Source organism: Polypterus senegalus, chromosome 16 (assembly GCF_016835505.1).
Source record: "Polypterus senegalus isolate Bchr_013 chromosome 16, ASM1683550v1, whole genome shotgun sequence".
Classification (NCBI taxonomy): domain Eukaryota; kingdom Metazoa; phylum Chordata; class Cladistia; order Polypteriformes; family Polypteridae; genus Polypterus; species Polypterus senegalus.
Genome location: NC_053169.1, coordinates 63,903,691 through 63,922,455, shown reverse-complemented (window position 1 = coordinate 63,922,455; position 18,765 = coordinate 63,903,691).

Genomic DNA, 18,765 nt, shown 5'->3' with positions numbered 1-18,765 from the left:
CCTTCCCAAAATTTTCACAGATTGTTAGTAAAAATCTAAAAGAATCCCCATACCTGACCCAACCAATACAAAATTGTGAGACTGTCAGGGGACTTAAAAGCAATATAAACTAGCTTTGTAATGGTGAGGCTCACAAAACAGACTGATAGGAGGCAAGCAACAATAAGTAACCTGGAATGTTGGAGTTAGCAACTTGGCGAATCAACAGCAATATTTTGAACAAACTACAATGCCGCACCTGATGTCCGTGGTGGTGAGCCAGCTGAAGGTTCTTGTGTTCATTGTATTTTGTCTGAGTCAGTACTATGGCAGCTTCTTTTCTTTCCATTTGTAAACTGCTAGCAATTGATTTGAGGACTATCAAGGGATTTTTGAACCAGAAGAAAAGGGTTTTTAAAGGCAGTGATCAGCAGGAGCTAAAGCGCGTGCAGAAGGAACTCAGATTCCAACTCAGTGTGGCGAAGGAGCAGTACAGGAGAAAGCTGGAGCAGAAGTTGCAGAATAACAGCATGAAGGAAGTGTGGGATGGGATGAAGATCATCAGTGGCTGCAGCTCAAAGCAGGGTGTCACCATCGAGAGAGACGTGGAGACAGCAAACCAGATGAACAACTTCTTTAACAGGTTTGACAACCCTAACCCACTCTCACCTTGGAGTACTGCACCCTCCACCCATCCTTCTGCTGTTACCAGCATAAGAGAGAATTTCCCCCCACCCACAATTACAGTAGTCCAGGTAAGCAGAGCGCTGAGAAGACTTCATGCCAGCAAAGCAGTGGGTCCAGATGGAGTATTGCCATGACTGCTGAAGGCCTGTGCATTGGAGCTGGGGAGTCCTCTACAGTGCATCTTCAACCTAAGCCTGGAACAGGGGAGAGTCCTGAGGCTTTGGAAAACATCTTGCATCACCCCAGTCCCAAAGGTATCACATCCTAGTGAGCTGAATGACTTCTGGCCTGTCGCTCTGATGTCACATGTGATGAAGACCATTTTGCTTCACCACCTGAGGCCACAGGTCCGCCATGCCCTCAACCCTCTGCAGTTCGCATACCAGGAGAAGGTGGGAGCGGAGGATGCCATCATCTATATGCTACACCGATCTCCCACTTGGACAGAGGCAGTGGTGCTGTAACACTAATGTTTCTGGACTTCTCTAGTGCCTTCAACACTATCCAACCTCTGCTCCTCAGGGACAAGCTGATGGAGATGGGAGCAGATTCATACCTTGCGGCATGGAACGTGGACTATCTTACAGACAGACCTCAGTATGTGCATCTAGGTAACTGCAGGTCTGACATTGTGGTCAGAAACACAGGAGCTCTGCAGGGGACTGTACTTTCTCCGGTCCTGTTCAGCCTATATACATCGGACTTCTAATACAACTCGGAGTCCTGCCATGTGAAGAAATTTGCTGACGACGCTGCTATTGTGGGCTGCATCAGGAGTGGGCAGGAGGAGAAGTATAGGAACCTCATCAAGGATTTGGTTAAATGGTGCGACTCAAACCACCTACAACTGAACACCAGCAAAACCAAGGAGCCGGTTGTGAATTTTAGGAGGACCAGGCCTATCACGAACCCTGTGATTATCAGAGGTGACTGTGTGCAGAGGGTGCAGACCTATAAATACCTGGGAGTGCAGCTGGATGATAAATTGGACTGAATTGCCAATACTGATGCTCTGTGCAAGAGAGGACAGAGCCGACTATACTTCCTTAGAAGGCTGGTGTCTTTCAACATCTGCAATAAGTTGCTGCAGATGTTCTATCAGACGGTTGTGGCGAGCGCCCTCTTCTACGTGGTGGTGTACTGGGGAGTTAGCATAAAGAAGAGGGACGCCTCACACCTGGACAAACTGGTGAGTAAGGCAGGCTCTATTGTAGTCACGGAGCTGGACAGTTTGACATGAGAGCGAAGGGCGCTGAGCAGGCTTCTGCCAATCGTGGAGAATCCACTACATCCACTGAAACAGTATCATCTCTATACAGAGGATCAGCTTCAGCGACAGACTGCTGTCACTGTCCTGCTCCCCTGACAGACTGAGATCGTTCCTCCCCCACACTATTCGACTCTTCAACATTAACATTATACAAAGTTATTGGCTGTTATACCTGCATTTTTATCACTCTTTAATATTGTTTTTTATCAGTATGCTGCTGCTGGAGTATGTGAATTTCCCCTTGGGATTAATAAAGTATCTATCTGTCTGTCTGTGTGTCTGATCTAATCTAATCTAATCTAATCTAATCTATTACAGATTGAATTACAGTCTTTTGCCATATTATCTATTAATGAATTTGTGATACCAGAACAAATAAAAAGAGGCAGAAATGTCTTGTAGGTAAAGAACTTCTCTGTGAACCTTATACATAATAATTCATTATTTCAAGTCAAGAATACCTCAGAACTTTGTACAGCATTAAGGCCAGATTCAGTATGAGCTGTGCGCAGACTATAAACTGACATGCAATAAGTCCTGTGTGAAAAACTAAATGTACCACATGACTCAGCCATGAAACTTCAAGTAACGATTTATCTGTTTGGGATTATCAGACTTTACAACTATGGCTCTCAAATTTATCTGTGAATGTGAAGTGCATTATATGACTCCTCCTTTCTGAATTCTCTGTTAAATTATATATTAGATTATGTGAAATACATAAACTAGACTTGTAATAATAATTTTGTCATATATTATAATGGTTTCTGAAACAAAAGTAAATTAAGCTTTTTGAATGACAGCTAAATAAACATAATGCATTTGGAAATTACTCCAGAAGTTCAAATATTCAATCCTAAAATATAAACTGAGACTGCACTATAAGTCAAAGTAAATCTGGTGAATGTAAAAATTTTCCACTTTTTCTTTTCGTGATATCGGCAGTGGCATTGGTTTGCATTGCAGTGGGATGGTTTAGAGTGAATTTGGACATAAAACCAGTTTATATATATATATATATATATATACATATATACATATATATATATATATGTTTCTGTTTGTAGTGCAATTGTTTTTCTTACTTCTTTTATACATTGCAGTAAAGAGACCAGGATTTGTGTCCCAGGTCCATTCTGTGTGGTGTTTGCATGTTCTTCCCGTGTCTACATGGGTTTGCTCCAGCTTCCTTCCACAGTCCTAAGACATGCAGGTGAATTGGTGATCCTAAATTGGCCCCAGTGTGTGGCTGGTGTGTGTGTTCGTTCACCTAGCAATAGACTGGCACCCTATAAAGGGTTTGTTCTTGACTTGTGCCCTATGCTAGTTGGGATAGGCTCCAGCAAACCCCCGTGACCGTGTTCAGAACAAAGCGGAAATGAATGACTATTTTTATAAATATTATATAGTGCTTGGATCAAAAATAATAATAAATAACTTAAATCAAATGGACAGTAATTTTTATAGTGCTTATAAAATATATTCACCCTTGTATTGGTGATGCTTTAACCTTTTCTTTTAATTTGTTTTGAGAAACTAAAATGTCAGTGTGCCCTGACAGAAGAAAGTGAACTAGAGTGTTTGGGAAGGAAGGGGGGATGCTCCTCTTTTTTAAAAAGAATTGACAGGAGTCAAGTCTGCTTAGTAGCACAACCCCATCTGTTGCTAAGTAAAAATGAACACTTTCTGAGAGCTCTCTATGTTGCTGCTTTTAAAAAATTGACATTTTTTCAAAGAGCTTTCTCACTTAAGCAATAAATATTTATTTTCATTTTCACTTGGGGACATATAATATGCAATAATGAAAAGAGGCGACTTGAGAAGGCAGCATAAGATTTAGTCCAACAAGGTTGTATGATGCTTTTTATCACTTTGTACTTGCCACTAATGGTTTTTAATGCAAATATGCATAGTTTGTGAGTGAAAAGCTTAAAAACCAGTGTCACTGACTGCTGCCATCTTATTTGTAATTAGACCAGTTTGCAGTTACCTGTTTTAATTTTGTCATTAAAGAATCTGTTGCAGTTTATCAATGTCCAAAAAAAAACAAATTAAGTGGACTGTGATTCAATGCTGCATAACAATAAAATGTGAAAACTTCCAAGAGGGTGAATACTTTTTATAAAGATTGTATATTTCTGTATGCCCCCAAGGACGAGAAAAAGAAAAACAGTTTTTTGATCAACATAGCATACATTTAGGTGAGAAACCATTAATTAGTAATCCTTGATACTAACAATGCATAATGGTAGATTGTGGTAGATGTAGGGTTATTTAATTTCTTAAAACCTTGTTTTCCTCACACTATCACACTATTTACTTGGCACTTAAATGTAGTCATATCTGGAATGTGGTTAAAGGGTTTTGAGGTGTAAAGGAATGGAATTTTTACTTTAAAAAAATCAATTTAATTGCATTTATGTATATCCAATAAAGGCACTTCTTCTTTAAACTACACAAGTTCATTTACCTTACCCAAGCCAGTATATTGAGCACTGGCCATGTGAATATACTTCAAGGGTTGGAAACACAACAAATAATTATGTCCAACAACTGAGAATTTTTATTTTTTGATATTTCCTAAACATGTAGTATTTAAGTTCTATAAATAAAACTGGATAACTTTTGAAACGTACTTTGCATTAATAAACAGTTGTATTTGATTTTTCCTCTACTTCTTCTTCTTCCTCTTCATCTTTTCCCACTTTTATGTGGTGTCGATATGCTTGATCAAACTTCTCCATATACCTCGGTCCTACATCTCCTCCCCAGTTTTACCTTTTACCTTGAAAACTTCTTTTTATCCATCTACCTCCACTTTGGTCTCACTTGCTTTCTCTTCCCATCACTCTTTTGCCCACATATTCATTGTCTCTTCTCATTGCATGTCCATATCACTTCAACCTATTTTCCTGTACTTTCTTAGATGTCTTTGTTGTACTGTACCTCTGATTGCCTCATGTCTTATTCTGTCCTTTCTTGTAACTCCGCACATCCATCTCAACATTCCCATTTCTGCCACATCTAACTTCTACTACTGCACTCCCTTTACTGCCCTTGTCTCAGCTCCATACATCACTGTTGGTCTTACAACCGTCTTAAAAACCTTACCATTAATTTTTGCTTTGTGTTTTCCGTCACATGATACTCCCTGCCATTTGTTCCATCCATTCTACAGTATGGGTTATCTTTGCATAAAAGTTTCCATCTTGGGCTACCACTGATCCTAGCTATTTACATTTTTCTGCTCTTTTCAATAGCTCCCCCTGCAGACTAACTTTTAATTCCTTAGCATCATTAAATCTGTCTTCTTCTTCCTATTTATTTTCAATCCTCTATCTTCTAAAGCCCTACTTCATTCTTCCTACTTACTTTGGCCTTCCTATTTTCTGGTGCTATGCAGTATAATTTTATCGACAAAGAGCCTGCTCAAAGGAATCAGTCATTGGTCAAACAGTTATATTTAACATTTGCAAAAATAAAAATACTTTTACTTTTAGTTGAAACTGTTTTTACATATAGTACATCCCCAGTTACACTTGACCACATTTTTAGTGATGTAACCTGAGGTCATCGGGTGTTTTGGGTCTTTCAACATCAGACACCCTTGATGATAACCATAAACAAGTTGGCTGCCTCAATGAATGTACAATAATAAGGAACAACCCAAGCAAGTAAATACCGAAGAATGGTGTTTTATTACTTCACATCATAATAATCTATATAATAAAAGCCCAGCACGGTGTCCGCGTCCGGGACCACGTTCCTTTTGTCTGTATAGCCGCCCCGTAGAAAAGCCCCATTCCGTCCCCTTTCCAAATTCCTGCTAACCCCCTCCATTCTTTCCCCTTTGCTTTTATTTTTCCTGTTCCCGAAAATCTTTTCAAAACAAAAGTAAAGAAATAGACAGAGCGCCACATTAACGTCTTCTCCCCTCTGCCTATTAAATAATCAATAAAATGAAATAAAAAAATCACGAAAGAAACAGAAACCACAACCTACCCTTACAGCGTCCACCGCGCTTCTAGCGTTACAGCCAAACACGTGGTGTATGCAGGTTATGAGGTGTGACACTAATTAACGCCCGTACTACAACAGATTATATTGTTCATATACTATTAACTATTTACAGGGATCAACTCTTTTGGGGAAGTTCATAACAAAAAAACATTAAATTATAAATAACATGTGCACTTGAGTATTTCGAGCCCCGCGTCTGAGTCGGATGGTTCCCCTGGTCACCAATTCGTGTGTTTCATTATGCCCACTATGCCTTTCCGTCTTCAGCTACCCATGTGCACTTGTACGGAAGAGACCTTACGGAACAATGCCGAAACAAACCCCAACTAAACCTCCTGCTGCAAGAGAGGACACATTACAGCGTTATCACGAAGCAAAGAGGCAAAGGCGTGACAGTCGCTCGCAAGAAATGGACACTCAGCATTCACACAGATTAGCTCAACAACGCGTCTGTGCCATACAACGAAAGGCAACTGAAACCCCTACAGAAAGAGAAGACGGATTACGCCGTGATCGCGAAAGAAAGAGGCAAAAGCGTGCCAATGAGACACCCGACGAGAGGTCCTTACGATTGAGTCCTTCAACTGTGGTCATCCAACGCGCAGTGTAGCGCGCACACAGGTTGCTAGTAAAACAAATAAACAATGGGAAAAAATTTCTATATGTACAAAAAAAAAAAAAAGAATTAGTGTAGGTTAACTTTTATTTGGCTACAACATAGTTGCAAGCCTGTTACACAGACATAGTTTCAGGTATCATCTATTGAGCTTTTTTGGTATTGCTTAATCCTTTAAATAAATAAAGGTCGCACAGTATTACAGATGGAAATAAATGCTGTAATTTGCATACAGATTTAGATAAATTGTACCAATTATTACAATTGTTTTACTTCTTCCTTTTAAAATCCACTCACTAAACCCCTTATCTGAAGGAGACAGCAGTATTCAGCTGTTTTCAGTTCCTGTGTTGTTACTAACATACTGCATTGATTACTGCTTGCTTCGAGTCAGCATACTCCTATTTCCTAGTACTTAGAGTTTATTTATAGTGTGGGATGAGGTTCTACAATCAGCAAATAAAAAGATATACTGAAAATAAGTCTTGTCTGTTCACATTTTTATACTTGCAAACAGCCTTCATTATCAAGCTTTCCCTTGAATTGTTTCATTTAATTTAATAAAAAAATTCTTGCATTATTTTAAAGTTAATCACTGATTAATTATTCATTAATAGAATGCATTATTCATCCCTATAAATATATGTACCTGTAGTAGTTGCAGCTTTGTTAGTTTGAGCTACTGTATATAAAATAAGAGTAAGTAAAGTAGTCCTGTAACCATAAAAAATGAATAATATTTCAGTAGTTAAAAAAGTAAATAAAATAACAATCACAAACAATGTCATTTCTGTACTATTGCCTCAAAGCTCCAGTATTTGGTTCTAATTGTGGTCTATCCTGCCTGTGTGAACTTGTTTGCTATCTTTAAGTTAGTATGTTTATCTCCAACATCTGAAAATTCTATATTGGCCTTTGATGAATTGCTAGGTGCGAGAAAGTGTGACCTGTAATGTATTTTCTTCCCATTCAGTGCTTGTTCCCATCCTACACCATTAGTGACTGTGGATTAAGCATTTCACACTGAAAAATGGATGTAGCTGCAAATATCATATTATTGAAAACACAGATATGGGGGATGAGGTTAATATAAATTTATATACAGTGTGTCATTTTGAAAAGCTAAACAATATATAAAGTGTGTAAAATTTACCTTTTACATAATTTGTGTCTGCTTTGAATAGGGTATGTGCCACATCTCTATGAGGGTATTTGGTTTTGAATATAGTTTAGCAAGACAGAAACGTAACAGTGGGTATGTGTTACAGGCCCCGATGCTCATAACAGGGTTAATATACAACTCTCTAAAAATTTAAAGCAGCTAGTTTAGATGGGAGTGCTATAGTTATTAGATACTTTAATTATCCAAACATAAAATAAGAAAACAGTCCAAATATTTTCAGAGCATTTTGGTTAAAGAGTTTTTGAAAAATTAAAACTGATCCTAAGGCCAGCAGTTTGCCAAGAGAAATTATCTTGTATCTTGGTCCCGAGTGCCCTCCACAGGTCACAAAACACTTAGCAGCCTGTCAATTTTATTATTACCCAATAGATATTTGCTAATGCAACATTTGTCCCATTCCTGTAATTAGGAGCAGTGACTCCAATGAACTTTGATCAAAAATGTTCAAGAGAAATTGATAAACGTGTGTACCTTGTTGGCTGAATTTACATATATTTTACCTTAATACAATGCCTGTCTAATTGGATTTACAAGTATTGATTTCTTAAAGTGTTCCCTACAAATGTCTCTGGAATACTTTACTTTTAAAATTGTTTCCAGACCAGTGGCAGACCTACAGTTCTAGGCCCTGAAGCTTCGACTGCTGTGTTTGTTTTTTTTTTTTTTTTGGGGTGGAGGGGGAACTTCACAACTAGCAATGAGTTCTGAGTAACTACTGTTATTATATTCAATGACAATATCTCCACAAATTCCATGACATATTACCACAAATTTTATTTTTTGATACTTTAATAACCTTTTTTTATTTTATCTATTATTTTCTGTTGAATTACACCATGTTTTTAATAATATTTTTTTAAAAACTTCTTCTCATACAGTAGTCGCTCATACCTTTTAAGCATGAGGACTAAAGTTGATTCTGGTGAACTCAGATATTAGGTTTCATAGTAGATACATTGCTGACTTGGGCAGAAACACTAACAATCTCAGGCTGTAGTGCATCTATAAGAAAACACATATAGATATACAGTATACAGTATAGACACATGTATCTGTCATTTCAGTCAATTCTATGAACGGCTAGGATGTGTAAGCTTTAATAAATAATCATTATGGACAATTTCATCAACAACGTTTTTTAGCAGAAAACTTTTAAACAAGAACTGTACCTACTGGTCCATTTCACAAGCTTGGACTTAGTTATCTAGCACCCCAACAACAAAAACTATTGCATTTAATGGTAATATGGCAAATTTTGAGCACATACGGGATGTCAAAAATAAATCATAGATGATTTTTTAGCTATAGTAACAATGAAGATCACTGGGATATATGTAGAGCTATATAAGCATTTGGAAACTGGAAAAATATCCCTCAATAAATGAGTAAGGAGTTAAGAATGAAAATATGGAGGAAAAGCAACACATACCCTACATGACCAATAACATCAGAACCAACTGTAGGGTTTATGGCCTTAGGGGCAAATAGAATAAAAGGGCAGGTTAGGTGGATTATCAATGTTTAATTGGCACTAGTGTGTGTTCAGTCTCCGGTGGACTGGCGTGAAAATTAAAAATGTGCTTTCCAACAGGTTTTTTTGTGTGTTTTAGCAGTAACAAAACAAATCTAGGAAGTGTTACAGCAGAATGTGTTTCCTGTATGTTTCCTGCATACTATGGATGAAACTACAGAAAAAGGTTTATGGCATAGTGTACATCAGGTCGCAAAATTGTATTAAACATAGTAAGCAACTGATTATGATGCAATTTCTTTTTTTGTATTAGGTGATGTTAGCAGTAAGGTCAATAAGGCATCAGTACAGAGGCCACCATGCTCTTTAATTTATATGCAATAAGTGATCTATAGAAAAAAGAATCTAGCACTAAATTAGATGGAATAATGGATATAGTATCTATACTAATAAAAGGCAAAGCCCTCACCCACTCACTCACTGACTCACTCACTCACTGACTCATCACTAATTCTCCAACTTCCCGTGTGGGTGGAAGGCTGAAATTTGGCAGGTTCATTCCTTACAGCTTCCTTACAAAAGTTGGGCAGGTTTTATATCGAAATTCTACGCGTAATGGTCATAACTGGAAGCAGTTTTTCTCCATTTACTGTAATGGAGATGAGCTTCAACGCCGTGGGGGCGGAGTTTCGTGTGACATCATCACGCCTCCCACGTAATCACGCAGTACATAGAAAACCAGGAAGACCTCAAAAAAGCGCTCAAGAAAACATGCATTATATAATTGAGAAGGCAGCGAAACAATAAGAAGCGAGCGAGTGACATATACAACTATATTCATGAGTTCTGCTACTTCGGAAACAAAGCACGATGTAAACCTACACTTTAAATTAAGTTCATAGACAGGCTACCGCTGGCGTTTGTAATTTAGTGCCTGCCCATATAAGGCCGTCCGTCAGCGGCAATCCAATAGGAAACTGCCACGGGTAAATATTCACGGGTGAAGGACTGTCTGTGCTTATGGAGAGGAAGATGAGATGGTCAGGGTGGTGTTTGACACAAACTCAGCGAAACTGCGAGAGAAAGTTTTACCGAGTGGCTCACGTGAACTGATGCAGTGCACAGATAAAAAGCAACAGTTCCAAAGAGCGCTGAACAAAAACCGAATTACACAATTGAAAAGGCAGCAAAAAATATGAAGCGTCTGATAAGCATATTCATAAATGCAGCTACTGTGGAAACAAAGCACACGGTGGAAAAAGTCAATGTCCCGCTAAAGGAAGACAGTGTAAAAAAAACCCGTCCATGCAGTGTGTCAGGTCTCAGATAAAGAAGAAGACGAGCTGTTTATTGATGCAGTAAGAAACGAATCGATGAATGAAACCTGTCATCTTTACAACGATTGACAAACACGGAATGTAACTTGAACACAACACATCCTACAAATACGAACCTGATTGAAAGAAATAATGATAATCAAATCCTTGATGACAGCAACACTCAGTAACACTCACAAAACAAATACTGTATATTGACAGTCATGTTACGTTATTTTTAAAATGTTCCCTTTTCTTTTTCTACCTTTTTAAAAACACTACTTCTCCGCTGCGATACGCGGGTATATATATATGTATATATATATATCCCGCTCTACATACTCGAATAATGGATACTTTATTCGCCATCAATGATTGTTTTGGTAAAGCCATACTCAGTGTATTCATTAGATGAACGGTAAAAAAGTAAGAGCGAGGGGAGGATGACTCATTGAGGCATGCAGGCTGTAGTGCGCGTCAACTCTATCTGAATTGCGCTATCACATTTGAAAAAATATATCTTTTCAAGTTCTATTTAGTCCATATGTGTCAAACTCAAGGGCCGCAGGCCACATCCGGCCCGGCGTGTAATTATATCCGCCCGAGATCATTTTATATACTGTATTATTGTTATTAAAGCCCGGGTATATGAAGCGCTGGTAACACAATAAACTACAGATCCCATAATGCAGTGCTTCAGCTGCCTTGCCGAACACTTACTGCGTTAATCAAGTCTACCTTATGATGCGGCAAGTTATTGCGAAGCTAGAGTTATTGCGCACTGAGTTTGCACGGCGCTTTGGTGACTTTGAAGAACAAAAAAAGTCCGTCTACATGCGGCTCGAACCTTGTGTATGTTTGGTAGCACATATCTGTGTGAGAAGCTCTTCTCAGTGATAAAGACTTAACAAAACAGCACACAGGAGTCGCCTCACTGATGAGCACCTGCAATCCATCCTGAGAATCTCCACAACACAGAACCTCACACCAAACAGAAACGAACTTGTGGCCAAAAAGATGCCAGGCGTCCAGCTCTAAAATGACATATGAGCAAAGACAACTGAATGATTTGATTTGTTATTGCACGTAAGAGCGGGAGTCAACCGTTTTAACAAACAGCTGATACGAAATAGCTGTGTGTGTATATATGTAGATATGTATGTATATGTATATATATGTTTATATATGTGTGTGTGTATGTATGTATATATATATATGTATTTGTGTGTATATATGTGTGTGTATGTATGTATATGTGTGTATATATGTGTGTGTATATATGTAGATATATATGTATGTATATATGTGTATATGTATAGATATGTATATATATATATATGTTTATGTGTGTGTGTGTAAATATATATATATATATATATATATATATATATATATATATGACAACAACACTCAACACTCACAACAGTGACAAAACAATTACATTGACAATCAGGTTACGTTATTTTCAAAATGTTTCCTTTTCTTTTCATTGCTTCTTTAACACACTACTTCTCGCATGCTGGTATTTTAGTATATATATATATATATATATATATATATATATATATATATATATAGTGTCTATATTCTTTTACTTGGGGTTGGGTTTTGTTTAAAATTATAAAGATAACTGGTATGTTGATGATAATTAGTGAATGATTTGTTCTTTTTGAACAATCCTTTCAGTGAGATGTATTAATTGATTCACTAGAGCTCAAAAGGTGCGCAACGGTGTGTGCGTCTTCAATGTCATTTGTTATGGCTCATTATTGCACTGGGCATATGCCATTCTCTGATTATTTTAAGTTTGAACTGAATCATTACCTATAAATGAGTCACATGATTGTTGTTCACTTACTTTGCAAACTGAATCATTACCCGGGAACAAGGTGTATAATTTTTGTTTATTTGATGTGAAACTAAATCATTATGCACAAACTAGTTGAATAATTCCCATTCACTTATGATTTGTTAACATATAGTCTAATTTTAATTTTTGGCTACAGTTAAAAATACAGTTTCAAACAGGACAACGTCATTTGATATTATCAGCATGTTTTATATATAATTTGATTATATATAATCATGTATGTGTTGTGTCCCGGTGTGAGGAGCATCATTTTTTTTCTGTTTTTCTTTTTCTTTATTATGTGTATGTTGCTTTAATTTATTTTACCCTGGCAGCGCCTTGGACAGCAATGCAGGTCTTGTGTGAACCCTCCCCTAATGTGATTGATTCGCTGGACAATCACTGACAAGATAGTTGGGGCGGGGTTGAGACAGGATTTAAGATGGCCACTGCTGTTTGTTTGGGGTGCTTGCTTGGGAGAAAGGTGTCCCGAACCGCTGCTAAGGGACTAAACGTTTGGACTTTTTGTAAAGTGGTTTGCTACTGGCTGCAAGGGTGACATAGTCAGGACCTGAAGAGAGTGGACTACGGCGCGGTGGTCCAAGTCTGGAGGGAAAAGCGGCGTCGGCAGCAGGGGCAGCGGCCACGGGATATTTGTCCCTTTATCTCATTGTGTCCAGGCACCCGATCGAGGCGAGAACATGGAGGCTGATCAGGTGACGCAGAGAGAGATTGGGAGTGGAACCAGGCTGATGGAATGGACAGTGGGTGGACCAGAACGGAGAGAGAGAGCGACTCAGACCCCCGCGATCCTCAAAAGGGAAGTGGCTAATAGCTAGTTGAAAGTGTGTGCACTGGCCTTATGGCTGAGGAGGGGGAAAAGAGGGTCTGAGGGTTTTTCTTTTGGCCGTAGGGTCCGTGATGTGACGGAGGAGAGACATCGACGGTGGTGTGGAGCAGCAAAAGTGATTGGCTGGTTGGAAGGATACCATTACTGGATTGCTGCAACTGGACACCATTGTGGATTATAGGGAAGGTGTTCAGCAGTTGAGAATTGAGACTTGTGAGAACTGAGCATTTGAGCACAGGGGACATTGGGCGCTGCCAGAGGTTTTTGGTATTTGGTATTTATTTTGGTTTAAGTGAGGGCCTCGTGGTGAGAGCACGAAGGCCCAAGAACTGTTTAAGTTTGTTTAGTTATTTATTACCTAATGTTCAAGTATTGGGTTATTGTTTGTGGAGTTTTGTTATTCATCTTTTTTTTTTTTTCCTTATATGCTTCCCCCATCCCCTAATAGTATTTATAGTGTGCTGTGTTATCCCCGAGTGATATAATTTGAGTGTTGTGGGTATAAGAACTTAGTGCTGTGCTTTCCCAGGGTCATATAACTAGAGTTATTTTGGACTGCTGTGTTCATCACGGGTGGGTTGGAGGGGGGGCCTGGACCAAAGGGAGAGACTTACCATCTGGATAGAAAAACTTGCTCATTCAATAAATGTGTATTTGAACTTGCCGCTACGTGTGGGCGTCTGTTTTGTTGTGCTCCGGAGGTCCCAAAGGGGTGTAACAAACTTAAACGATAAACCAAAATAAATTGCTGTTAGGGTCTTTTACCCTGGGCCACCACATAAGCATTATTTTATCATACTGTATATTTGTGATGCAATTCATTTAGAAAGCTCCCCAGAAAGTTTTTTTTCTTTTTTTTTTTTTTTTATACACTACTATTTGAGATCCTATTGATCAAATTAAATCAATTTACACATAAAGAGGTAGCTTGAAGAAATCAAATAACTAAAGTGAATTGAAAACCTAATCACAAGAGGGTAGTAACAGTACATTTTCATGAACATTAGAATTTTTTTTGCACACAAAGAAAAACAGAAACTTGGAATAAGTTACCAAGTAGCATAGCAAAGTAGAATTTTCGAAGCTATAAACCTCAACTCAGATTTTAAAAGGCAAGGGGATAAAAGATGATGAGCTATACTGGGCTGGATCATCTCCTCTCTTATCCAAGTTTTTTTCTTTTTTTGTTTACAATGGAGAAGAAAGAAAATTATGTAGTGTGAACTGAAGTTCCATCCATCCTCTTCCGCTTATCTGAGATCAGGTCGCGGGGGCAACAGCTTGAGCAGAGATGCCCAGACTTCCCTCTCCCCGGCCACTTCTTCTAGCTCTTCTGGGGGAATCCCGAGGCGTTCCCAGGCCAGCCGGGAGACATAGTCCCTCCAGTGTGTCCTGGGTCTTCCCCAGGGCCTCCTACTGGTTGGACGTGCCTGGAACACCTCACCAGGGAGGTGTCCAGGAGGCATCCTGATCAGATCCTTTATCAACGATCTTATTAGTGATAAAAAAATAGATTTTATTGCACAAAGTGAAACGTGGCTTAATTCAGACGGCGCAGCTGTTTTAATTGAATCTGCGCCTCCGGATTACAGTTTTACTTGTGCAGACCGCCAGGGAAAAAGGGGGGGTGGCTTGGCAAACATTTACTCGAGCCAGTTAAAATATAAAGATGTCAGTTTTGGTAAGTTCAAGTCATTTGAGTATCTCGCCGTTGTTATCCATGGAGATTCTCAAGTTCTAGTATTATCCATGTATAGACCTCCAATATTCAACGTGTCTTTTTTTGAGGAATTCTTTGACTTAATGTCAATTTTAATTACTAACTATGACACACTCCTAATACTTGGCGACTTTAATTTTCATATAGATAATCAGTGTGATCTAAAAGCAAAAGAATTTATGAACCTCCTTTTGATTTGAGGAAGTTCGTAAATCAGCCTACACATAAAGCAGGTCATACGTTAGACTTAGTGATTACTAAAGGACTGAAAGTTGATATAAAGCCGATCTTTGATATCGATCTATCGGACCATTTTCTTCTACTTTTCATATAGAAATAATGATAAAAAAACACCCATGAGAAGCATATTGTTAAAAAACGCTTCTTTGACTCAGCAGCAGCTTTAAAACTTACAAACATTCTAAGCAATCAGTCCGTTTATAGTGCCAACTATAATAGCGAGGATAATGTAAATAATAAGGTGGAAAGATTTAATACTAAAGTGAGAGCTGCTGTTGACATAGTTGCACCTAAAAAGACAGTGAAAAAATCTTCTAGCATTGTTATACCATGGAAGACCCAAAGAGTGTCTGATTTAAAGAGAACATGCCGCAGAACTGAGCGTAAATGGAGGAAGACTAAACTTACTATCCACTATGAAATATTAAAAGTTAAAATAACAGAATACAATAACACTGTCCGTCTTGAGAGGCGCTGCTATTTCTCTAAGATTATAAATAACAATGCTAGTAATCCCAGTCTTATTCTTATTTTCTACAATTGATCGGCTACTAAACCCAGGTAACTCAAAGGAATGCCTCCTAAGTACTTCCAGTAAAACCTGTGAGGCTATCGGTGTATTTTTCAATCAAAAAATTAATGATATTAGAAATAACATAGCATATCCCTCCAACACTAAGGATTCTCCTAAACCCCAGCATTCTGCTATAAACAAATTAACAAATTAACAACAAACTCTTTCACTAGGATAGATTTACCCGATTTACAAAAAATATCTCAATTAAAACCCTCCACCTGCGTCCTTGATCCAATACCGACAAGGTTTTTCAAAGAAGTATCGGGCGTGCTAATTGATAATGTTCTTGACATAGTAAATTCGTCATTAGATACGGGGGTCTTCCCAGACTGTCTTACGACTGCTGTAGTTAAACCCCTTTTTAAGAAACATAATCTTGACCTCTCGGCTCTTGAAAATTTTAGACCCATCTCTAACCTGCCTTTCTTAAGTAAAGTTCTGGAGAAGGCAGCCATTATGCAGTTAAATGACCACCTAAATAAACATGCTATTCTTGATAAATTTCAGTCGGGTGTTTAGAACAAATCACAGCACAGAAACTGCACTCGTTAAAATAGTAAATGATTTGAGTGAATGCAGACAGAGGCCATTTATCTGTTCTCATCCTCTTAGATCTGAGTGCTGCATTTGACACCATTGATCATAATATTCTTAGAAATCGCCTTAGTCAATGGGTGGGCTTCTCTGGCAGTGTCTTAATTTGGTTTGAAACCTACCTGACAGGGAGAAAATTCTTTGTTAGTTGTGGTAATTACAACTCAAAGACACATGATATCCGATATGGTGTTCCACAAGGCTCTATCCTGGGTCCGCTGTTATTCTTAATCTACATGCTTCCGTTAGGTCAGATTATCTCGGGGCACAACGTGAGCTACCACAGCTATGCTGATGACACACAGCTGTACTTATGTCGACTAGATTACTGTAACACACTCTTCTCAGGACTACCCAAAAAAGACATAAATCGTTTGCAACTACTCCAGAATGCAGGTGCTAGAATCCTAACTAGGAAAAGAAAATCCGAACACATTTCTCCAGTTTTAATGTCACTACACTGGTTACCTGTGTCATTCAGGATTGACTTTAAAATTCTGCTTATGGTTTATAAAGCCTTAAATAATCTCGCCCCAGCTTATGTATCGGAATGTCTGACAAATCGTAACCTTAGATCCTCAAATGAGTGTCTCCTTAGAATTCCAAGAACAAAGCTTAAAAGAAGTGGTGAGACGGCCTTCTGCCGCTATGCACCTAAAATCTGGAATAGCCTGCCAATAGGAATTCGCCAGGCTAATACAATAGAGCACTTTAAAACACTGCTGAAAACATATTACTTTAACATGGCCTTTTTATAACTTCAATTTAACTTAATTTAACTTAATCCTGATACTCTGTATGTTCAATTCTTCATAATAACTATTCATGGTGGCTCTAAAATCCGTACTGACCCCTCTCTCTTCTGTTTCTTTTTCCGGTTTCTTTGTGGTGGTGGCCTGCGCCACCGCCACCTACTGAAAGCTTCATGATGCTCCAACAATGATGGATGGATTAAAAGGCAGAAGTCTACGTGACCATCATCATCAAGTCCTTCCGTGAGAACCCTAAATCCAAAGAGGACTGTTTCATTTATGTTAGGTAGAATGCCCAGAGGGGACTGGGCAGTCTAATGGTCTGGAAGCCGTACAGATTTTATTTTTTTCTCCAGCCGTATGGAGTTTTTTTTTGTTTTTTCTGTCCACCCTGACCATTGGACCTTACTCTTATTCTATGTTAATTAATGTTGACTTATTTTGTTTTCTTATTGTGTCTTTTATTTTTCTATTCTTTATTATGTAAAGCACTTTGAGCTACTGTTTGTATGAAAATGTGCTATATAAATAAATATTGTTGTTGTTGTTGTAGATGCCCGAGCCACCTCATCTGACTCCTCCATAGGTGAGGGTAGGAAAGTAGATCGACTGGTAAATTGAGAGCTTTGCTTTACGGCTCAGCTTCTTTTTCACCATGACAGGGCGATGCAGAGCCCGCATCACTGTGGACGTCGCACCGATCCGCCTGTCGATCTCACGCTCCAGTCTTCCCTCACTCGTGAACAAGACCCCGAGATACTTCAGCTACTCCTTTTGGTGCAGGATCTCGCTCCCAACCGTGAGAGGGCACTCCACCCTTTTCCGGCTGAGGACCATGGTCTCGGATTTGGAGGTGCTGATTCCCATCCCAGCCGCTTCACACTCAGCTGCGAAAAGATTCAGAGAGAGCTGAAGATCACGGCCTGATGAAGCAAACAGGACAGCATCATCTGCAAAAAGCAGTGACCCAATCCTGAGTCCACCAAACTGGACCCCCTCAACACCCTGGTTGCGCATAGAAATTCTGTCCATAAGTTATGAGCAGAATCAGTGACAAAGGCCAGCCGTGGTGGAGTCCAATTCTCACTGGAAACAGGTTTGACTTACTGCCAGCAATGCAGACCAAGCTCTGACACCAGTTGTACAGGGACCGAACAGCCCTTATCAGTGGGTCTGGTACCCCACACACCCGGAGCACCCCCCACAGGATTCCCCGAGGGACACAGTTGAACGCCTTTTCCAAGTCCACAAAACACATGTAGACTGGTTGGGCAAACTCCCATGCACCCTCCAGGACCCTCCTAAGGGTGTAGAGCTCGTCCACTGTTCCGCAACCAGGATGAAAACCACACTGTTCCTCCTTATATCTGAGGTTCGACTATCCAATGGACCCTCCTCTCCAGAACCCCTGAATAGACTTTTCCAGGGAGGCTGAGGAGTATGATCCCTCTGTATTTGGAACACACCCTCCGGTCCCCTTTCTTAAGGAGGGGGACCACCACCCCGGTCTGCCAATCCACAGGCACTGTCCCCAATGTCCATGCGATGCTGCAGAGATGTGTCAGCCATGACAGTCCTACAACATCCACCAACGGGCTCGGGGATTGCCACCAAGGCAGACACCGACCACCTTACGGCCAC